Genomic DNA, 9,487 nt, shown 5'->3' with positions numbered 1-9,487 from the left:
GTTGGTTTTTTGGAAAAATCCCACATTGGTTGTGTATAAGGAGGAGGGGAAATTCTTTTGTTATAAATAGAGCCATCCTCCTCCTTAGTTTAGCATCCCACAAATATAAGCCTTCTTCACTATTAAAAGCTATTTGTACTCTTTCTCTCTTTGTATTTCCTCTATTAGTGAAATATTATTTTAGTAGTGTTCGAGGACATAGGCATAATTTTGGCCGAATGGGAATCTACCTTGGGGTGATTTTTAGTACAATCGTTTTCACACTAGTCACATAGATATAGTTTCAAGGTGAATTGTTATTATTGTGGAAATTAATCCAAATTCCACAATAATTGGTATGAGAGCTCTTGGTTTATTTAGTATGCTCTGTGGTTGCGGCTTAGGCTGATCTTCCACATCAGAAAAAATTTCCTTGGGATAATGGCATTCCGCATTGACAGCTATTAATAGAGTTTGTAGCAGAAATGGCCGACGACACAAAAACATTCGCAAGAAATACTGTGACAAAAGTTAGATTTGCAGTGGAGATTTTTTATGGCACTGGTAATTTCGGCATGTGGCAAAGTGAGGTTCTAGATGGCCTATTTCAGTAGGGTATAGACATTGCTATTGAAGGAGAGAAACCAGATGATGTTGAGGAGAAAGAATGGAAGAGGATCAATAGATTGGCATGTGGTATTATTCGATCGTGTCTTTCTAGAGAGAAGAAGTATCATTTCTAAGAAAACTTCTGCAAGTAAATTGTGGAAGGCACTGAGGAGAAATTTTTGAAGAAAAGCGGTAAGAACAGCTCTACATGAAAAAAGAGATTGTTTGCTTCAACTATGTACCAAGTACCACTATGAATGATCACATTACTATCTTTAATCAGCTGGTGACTGATCTGATGAATATGGATGTGACTTTTGAAGACGAAGATCTGGCTCTGATGTTGATGGGATTACTTCCTAATGAGTTTGAGTATCTTGAAACTACTCTACTTCATGGGAAGGTTGATGTGTCTCTCAGTGAAGTAACTGCTTGTATAGTTTATGAATTGAGAAAGAAAGACAAACAAGAAAACAAGTGTCGAAGAAGAAGCTCTTGTTGTTAGAGGCCGTTCGAAGAGTCAGAATAAAGGAATGAGAGGGAGATTGAAGTCAAAGTCCAGATTGAACAAAGATGAATGTGCTTTTTGTCGAGAAAAAAAGCACTGGAAGAAAGAATGTCCCAGGCTAAAGAATAAAGGCAAACCTGAAAGGGGAAAGGTTTCTCAGAATTAAATGTGGTCAAGTATGATGATGCAGATTCAGATTTCGCATTCGCTGCTACGCCATCAACCAGCTGTTCCAATTCATGGCTGTTAGATTAACTTGTAGCCACCATATGACCCCCAATAGAGAATGGTTCTTTGATTTTAAAGAACTAAAAGGTGGAATTATTTACACAGCAAATAATTCCCTCTTGACACACTTGGGATTGGTTCAATTTGCTTGAGGAATCAGGATGGATCATCAAAACCTTAACAGGTGTCTATTATGTACCAGATTTAATGAGAAATCTCATCTCTGTTGGAACCTTAGAGTCAAAAGGTTTAGAAGTGAGGGAAAAAGATGGGATTATGAGGATTATCTCTGGTGCACTGGTGATAATGGAATCCTGAAAAAAAACAATGTGTATTACTTATGGGTAGTACAATTGTTGGGACAACAGCAGTGGCAGCTTCTACTGATGAACAGGAGTCAAAAGCAACCATGTTATGACATATGCGCTTAGGGCATTGGTGAAAAATCCTTAAATTGCTGATAGATAAAGGATTATTGAAGGGTGCTCGGGCTTGCAAATTATCTTTTTGTGAGCATTGTATCAAAGGGAAGAAGAAGAGGGTGAAATTTGGAACAACAATCCATGATACTAAAGGTATTTTGGATTATGTTCATTCAGATGTATGGGGGCCTTCCAAGACAACTTCATTGGGAGGAACACACTATTATGTCACCTTTGTTGATAATTTTTCCCGGAGAGTTTGGGTGTATACAATAAAGCCAAAGGATGATGTGCTAGGATTTTTCCTTAAATGGAAAAAGATGGTGGAAACTCAAACAGACAGAAAAATTAAATGTCTCCGTACAGACAATGTTGGAGAGTACAAAAATGATCCATTTTTGAAAGTCTGTGATGAAGACGATATTGTCAGGCATTTCACTGTTAGATCTACACCACAACAGAATGGGATGGCAGAGCGTATGGACCAAACATTAGTGGAGAAGGTTCAGTGTATGTTGTTTAATGATGGGTTAGGCAAAGAATTTTGGGCTGAGGCTTTGGTCTATGCTTGTCACCTTGTCAACCACTTACCATCGACTGCTATTGGTGGTAAAACGCCATTAGAGAAATGGTTTGGAGAACCTGTTATAGATTATGATTCCTTACATATGTTTGGTTCCACTGCATACTACCATGTTAAGGAGTCAAAGTTGGATCCAAGAGCAACGAAGGCGATCTTTATTGGGATCACCTCTAGTGTGAAAGGCTATCGTCTTTGGTGTCCAGAAACAAAGAAAATAATCTTCAGAAGGGATTTTACCTTTGATGAATCTACCATGTTGATGAATCTAGTGTGAAAGGTGACTTCAGAAAAATTGGAGCAGATAGATGGAACTCCCAAACAGGTTGAGTTTGAAGGAAGCAGAATTGTCCCAGCCAGTAAAAAAATTGATGTTGACTCTCCTATGGTAAAAGAAGAGTCAGATGAAAAAGAGGTTAAGACCCAAGAACCTCCACAGTAACATGAATCAATTGCACTCAGAAAGGGAAAGAGGACCATTAGACAACCTGCTTGTTATGCTGATATGGTCTCTTTTGCATCACCAATTGCAATTGATGATGTTCCTGCCACTTTTAATGAAGCAGTCCAAAGTTCAAAATATAAAAGGTGGAGGATCACCATGAATGAAGAAATGCAATCCCTTCAAAAGAATCAGACATGGAAACTAGCTAGTCTTCCGAAGGGAAAGAAGACAATTGGGTGCAAGTGGGCATATGCAAAGAAAGATGGATTTCCTGACAAGAATAACATTCGATACAAAGCAAGATTGGTGGCTAAAGGCTACGCTCAAATGGAGGGAGTTGATTATAATGAAGTATTTTCTCCAGTTGTAAAACATTCCTCCATCAGAATTTTGTTGGCTTTGGTAGCGCAGTTGGATTTGGAACTAGTTCAGATGGATGTAGAAACTACATTTTTACATGGAGACTTGGATGAGGAAATCTACATGACTCAGCCAGATGGATTCAAAGTTGCTGAAAAAGAAAAGATGGTGTGCAAATTAGAAAAATCATTGTACGGTTTGAAGCAATCTCCAAGGCAGTGGTACAAGCGATTTGACAAGTTTATGATAGGGCAAAAGTATACAAGAAGCAAATATGATCATTGTGTGTATTTACGCAAGCTACAAGATGGATCCTATATTTATCTTCTTCTTTATGTTGAAGATATGTTGATAGCTTCCAGAAATCAGACAGAAATTGTGAAACTAAAGACTCAATTGAACAGGGCATTTGAGATGAAGGATCTTGGTGAAGCGAAGAAGATTCTAGGCATGGAGATATCAAGGGATAAGAAATTGGGGAGGCTTTGTTTGTCTCAGAAAGAATATATGAGGAAGGTACTAAAACATTTTGGAATGAATGAGAAGTCAAAACCAGTTAGTACACCTCTTACTCCTCATTTCAAGCTCGGTGCATCCATGTCACCTAAGGATGATGCAGAACGGGAATATATGTCAAAGGTTCCGTATGCAAGTGATGTTGGTAGCTTGATGTATGCAATGGTGTGTACGAGACCCGATATTTCACAGACAGTTGGGGTTATGAGCATGTATATGCATGATCCTGGAAAGGAGCATTGGCAAGCTGTGAAAGGGATTCTGCGATATATTCTGAACACCGTAGATGTTGGTTTGGTCTTTCAGCAGGACAAACAAGATGATCAGTGTGTAGTTGGGTATTGTGATTCAGACTATGTAGGTGATTTGGACAAGCGTCGATCAACTACTGGTTATGTGTTTACATTTGTAAAGGCACCAGTTAGTTGGAAGTCCACCTTGCAGTCAACAGTGGCTTTGTCTACTACAGAGGTAGAATATATGGCAGTTACAGAGGCTGTGAAGGAGGCAATTTGGCTTCAAGGGTTGCTTGGTGAATTGGAAATGGAACAGAAGCACATCAAAGTGCATTGTGACAGTCAGAGTGCTATTCATTTAGCAAAGAACTAGGTTTACCATGCAAGGACGAAGCACATCGATGTTCGATATCACTTTGTACGAGAGATTCTAAAAGAAGGTTGAGTCATAATCCAGAAGATTCAGACCACTGAGAATCCTACTGATATGTTGACAAAAGCGGTAACTGCGGTCAAGTTTAAACATTGTTTAGACTTGGTCAATATTGTTACAAATTGAAAGATGAATTTGCAGACACTACTGAAGATTGGATTTTTGAGAGATGTGTGTGGAATTTGGCAAGGTGGAGATTTGTTGTTTTTTTGGCAAAATCCTACATTGGTTGTGTATAAGGAGGAGGGGAAATTATTTTGTTATAAATAGAGCCCTCCTCCTCCTTAGTTTAACTTCCCACAAATATAAGCCTTCTTCACTATTAAAGGCTATTTGTACTCTTTCTCTCTTTATATTTCTCTATTAGTGAAATATTATTTTAGTAGTGTTCGAGGACATAAGCATAATTTTGGTCGAATCTCGTTAAATTTTGGTTCTATTTTATTTCTATTTAATAGCTATTGTCCGGTAAAATTGTTAATTATTGTCCTATTAAAATTACTTGTTTTGGTAGTTCTGTCTAAAGAGAGCGGATTTTAAGAGGGACCATTGTGACCCCTCCACTCTTTCCTGGAATCTACCTTGGGGTGATTTTTAGTACAATCATTTTCACACTAGTCACCTAGATAATATTTTTTAAGGTGAATTGTTATTATTGGTGGAAATTAACCCAAATTCAACAACAGGTATCGAATAAATAGTGATTTTTAGGTATGAAGTAAATAAGAATTCACTTATAAAATAGAATGGTTATAATTGCGCCAAGCTTGAAACAACCTAACATGCTCTTAAGGGCAGTTTATCCCTTATACCTCAAGAAGCAATGAGGAATTGTTTGCTTTTCTCATTTATTTTCGATAATAGAGTGCCGGATGCTCTACTAAATAAGGAAAGCAGCGATGATCAGTTCCGTTGTGAGTCCAACAGCTAGCGAGTTATCGAGAAGTAAAATTACCTAACATGCTCTTAAGGGCAGTTTATCCCTTATACCTCAAGAAGCAATGAGGAATTGTTGCTTTTCTCATTTATTTTCGATAATAGAGTGCCGGATGCTCTACTAAATAAGGAAAGCAGCGATGATCAGTTCCGTTGTGAGTCCAACAGCTAGCGAGTTATCGAGAAGTAAAATTTACTGAAAAAAAAAATTGAAACATGACCAACAACTTTATTGTGGTTGGAATCAAACAACCTTAACATCGGTCCTTAAGTCATCGTCGGCCATGAAAGAACTCCAGAACCAGTGCTTCCCACTTTGTCAACCATGGAATCAACAGGAACCCCTTTGGTCTCAGGCAAGAAGAACCAAGTGAACACTCCCATTATAACAATCCACCCAGCGAAGAAGAAGAAGTCCCAGCTTGCATGCGGCACAGCATTGAGAGGAAAGCTTGAGCAATGACGAAAGTGAAGAGCATGTTGGAGCTGACTGCAAAGGCAAAACCAGCGGATCTTGTCTCCAGAGGGAATGTCGCTAGGAATTAACCAGCCAATAGGTCCCCATGACCAGGCAAACCCATGACAAACAGACACACATTGTCACCACGAAGGTTGCCTCCCCTTTGGTAAGATAATCAGCCCTGGGTTTCAACTCTTTGAGGAGGATTATACCGATGATAAACCTGCATATTTGCAACACATTAGAAAATTAGCTAGTGAAACAGAATACATTATTAAGTATGAATTCAATTGGAGATTTAAGGAGCTCTAACGTGGGAAATAAGCATCTGGACACAAGCTTCAAGAAGCAGAAATCTCCTGCCTGCCTTATCTACTAAATATACTGAAACCACAGTACTAAACACATTGACTAGGCCAGTTATAATGATGAAAGCAATGCGGCATCGTTCCCGAATCCCACGGTCTGGAAGAGAACCGGAGCGTAGAACATTATAGCGTTGATCCCAGTAAATTGCTGGAAAACTTGCAGACAGATGGCAATCACTAGTGGGGGTCGGCTCACTGGCTTCATTAGTTTGCGGAATGGGTCCTTTACTTGCCTTGCCATCTCACAAGCGTGTACAATCGAATTAAACTCGTCGTCAACGTTCTCAACGCCACGGATTTTTCTCAGAACCTTCCTTCCTTCCTCGATTTTGTTACGTTCAATAAGGCTGGTTGGAGTCTCACAAATGAGTATAGATCCCAGGCAAAGCATCAAAGCGGGCACACCGGCAATGCCAAGAGAAATTCTCCAGCCATTAGGGTGGATATTTGCTGTAAAGTTTTATCAGATTGGCTGCCAGAATTCCAATAGTAATGAAGAGTTGGAAACTAATGTTGAGTGCCCCACGAATCCTAGCCGGAGCTATCTCAGATAAGAAGAGTGGTACAGCCTGAAATAATTTATAGTGATTAATATACGCATGTAAAGGGCATTCATATGGTGGTTTATCTAGACCAGTACTGATGAAGAAGATTCAATTACTGAAACTAATTAGCTTACTTGATTGGCAAAACCAACACCGAAGCCAAGAAAAATTCTCCCAAGAATTATCATTCCAAGGTTGACACCTCCAGCAGTCAAAACTACGCCTATTAAGAAGAAAATTGAAGCAATCTGCATGGTGAGTTTCCTGCCAGCTTTTGAGCACACCTTTGAAGCTACAAAACTAGCGATCAGAGCAGCAAGGTACAAGCTCGACGTGAACAATTGGAGGGACTGGTTATCGTATTTACAGTAATTGTTTTCAAGAACATGTTGTTTCTTTCTATAAACAGCTGGAAAGAATTTTATCAAGAAATCATCCATGGAAGTCACTCCACTGTCAATCCAAATCAAATCTTTTCTCAGCACAATTCTTTTTTAATTTTATTTTTACATATAATATAAATATTCACATAAATCAGAAAGAAAAAGAAAAACCTGAAATGCCAATGTCATAACCAAACATCAAGCCTCCGAAGGCTGCTATGACCACACAAACAATGACATACACTGTTATCCTGCCTTCAAATTCTGGATGTTCACCAGAGCCGCTTACTACGGCAGGCGCCATATTTTATCAGAGTGAAGATGAAGATGTAGATATATATATATCGATGATAACACTTTATTTTCTGAGATTAAGTAATAAAACGAAAAAACCAACACTGCTATTATTATGTACTTGTGATAATAAAAGTTCAGTATCTTATGTTTTATATACAGGAGTTGAGTATACAACCGAAAACTAAAATCACGATAAGTTGTCCCATCTGTTTTTTTTTCCCTTCTAATTTTAACCTTGACCTAATTTTTATTCTGATTTGGATCGGTAAAAAAAATGCTAAAGCACGACCCCAAACTGATATTCCTGATCCAAATTATCGATCTTCACAAGGAATTACTTACAGTAAACAGTTACTAATCCCACCTTAACAAACACAATTCCACATTTTCCTTGTTATACGCTGATTTGGTTACATTTTACTCATACTTGGCCTTGTCTTACTACAAAAGTCGGCTAATTGAAGTATTCTTGCGTATCAGAACATATAAGTGGACAAGGTAATAAATATTAATATTCTACATATTAATATATATACTGTATTATTAATATAACTCTTTTTTTTTTCCAATTCTATTTTCCATTTTAGTATAATTTAATTTTAAGCACATTTACATTTAACTTATATAGACAATTTTTATATAATTCAATTTAAATAATAAATATGTAAATGAGATATAAGATATAAGATATAATAAAAAATAAATATGGTAAAATAAATAAATTATATAGAAATGTAAATTTAATAAATTAAATATATTAATAATGTTATATTGTTAAAACTAACAATAATAATTAATAAAAAAATAATACTTTTTAAGTATATGACTTATACATATGCATTCACGTTCTTGAGGTTCAAGACAAAACGATAATAATTAGAATAAGTAAACTTAAATTTTTTTTATATAAATCTCAATGAACGCTTATATCTTAGTGTTGATCCATGGATCCATGATATTTTAATTGTAGTTACCGTGGACTTAACTTAGTGATTCAAAAAACATGACATCAAAGTGAATTGTATAATAATAGTAAAGATTTGTATAATGAAATGAGTCTGTAACGACCCAATTTCTCAAGTCAATGTTCGAGCATTGACTCGGGTTAATAATGGAAAAATAATAATTAATTTGGACTCGAGTTTCGTTGGGCTTGAAATTAGAAGGGTTTTGGACCTTTTTGTAAGTAATTAAGGGTGTTGAGGCATTTTGTGAAGTGGTGGAAAGTTGGATGGCTTTAAGAGTGATTTACCAATTTTTCAATAAAAATCAACTTCTGAAATGATGGAAAATATTTGGCCGGCTGCTAGGGGTATGGACAAAGTGACCTACTTGTCCCTATTTTCCCATTTTTTATATTGGCTTATCTTTTCCTATTCACTTTTAGATTTATTTTTCACCATTTCCACTACTTTTCAGTCACCTCTCTCTAAAAGTCACTAGAAGGAAGTGAGTAGAGAGAAAAACATTTCTACCCTTCATTCATCTTCCTACAAGCTTCAAGAAGATAAATTATAAGCATGTATTCAAGGGTTTCATGGAAAGGTGATGGAAAGTTTGGGATTAATCAGTTTGGCCATAGAGGGAAAACTTTTCCAAAATTTTGGAGCCATTTGTATATCTTTAAGTTCATTTACAGGCTTCTTTTGGATTACTATTAAGTAGTAATTCATGTATGTATATTTTGTAGTGAAGGAAGGTGGTGACGCTTCAAAGGTTAAAGGAAAGGAGAAGGTGGTGGAAAGCTAGGTCAAGAAACTTCTTTATGTTCTTTCATCAAGGTGGTGCCATCTAACTATTCTAAGCTTCTTGAAAATTTATAAATATGATTCATGTGATGATAATGTATGCATGTTGTACGTATATGGGTGAAAAGCTTGTTGGAATGCTTTAATTAAGCCAAACAATTAGTTGAGAAATCTGCCTAGAAAAATGGTTTGAACGTACTGTTTGTAGTAAATTCTTAATTAGAAAGTTCTCTTTATATAGTTGTAATTGGGATCAAGTATAGTTTCGTTTAAACAAATGGATACTAATTTCGGTATGTGTATGAAAAGATATTTTTAAGTGATGAAAGGTCAAATCGGGGCAACAGAATTCTTAAAAACAGTTTTAGCAGTGATTTTAAAAGGTCACCAAAAAATCCCTAGTAAATATTAGGAAGTGAGCCTTATATACTTAT

The 9,487-nt window shown here is 36.6% G+C and overlaps 1 pseudogene; it reads right to left on the bottom strand.

The window, feature by feature from the left end:
* Positions 1 to 5,496: 5,496 nt before the first annotated feature.
* LOC120146070 lies at positions 5,497 to 7,356 on the bottom strand (annotated as a pseudogene).
* Between the last annotated feature and the right edge of the window lie 2,131 nt (positions 7,357 to 9,487).

The sequence above is a fragment of the Hibiscus syriacus genome, unplaced genomic scaffold (assembly GCF_006381635.1).
Source record: "Hibiscus syriacus cultivar Baekdansim isolate YM2019G1 unplaced genomic scaffold, ASM638163v2 tig00110895_pilon, whole genome shotgun sequence".
NCBI classification, from domain to species: domain Eukaryota; kingdom Viridiplantae; phylum Streptophyta; class Magnoliopsida; order Malvales; family Malvaceae; genus Hibiscus; species Hibiscus syriacus.
Note: the sequence above shows the minus strand (reverse complement) of the source record. Positions and strands in the feature narration are given on the sequence as shown.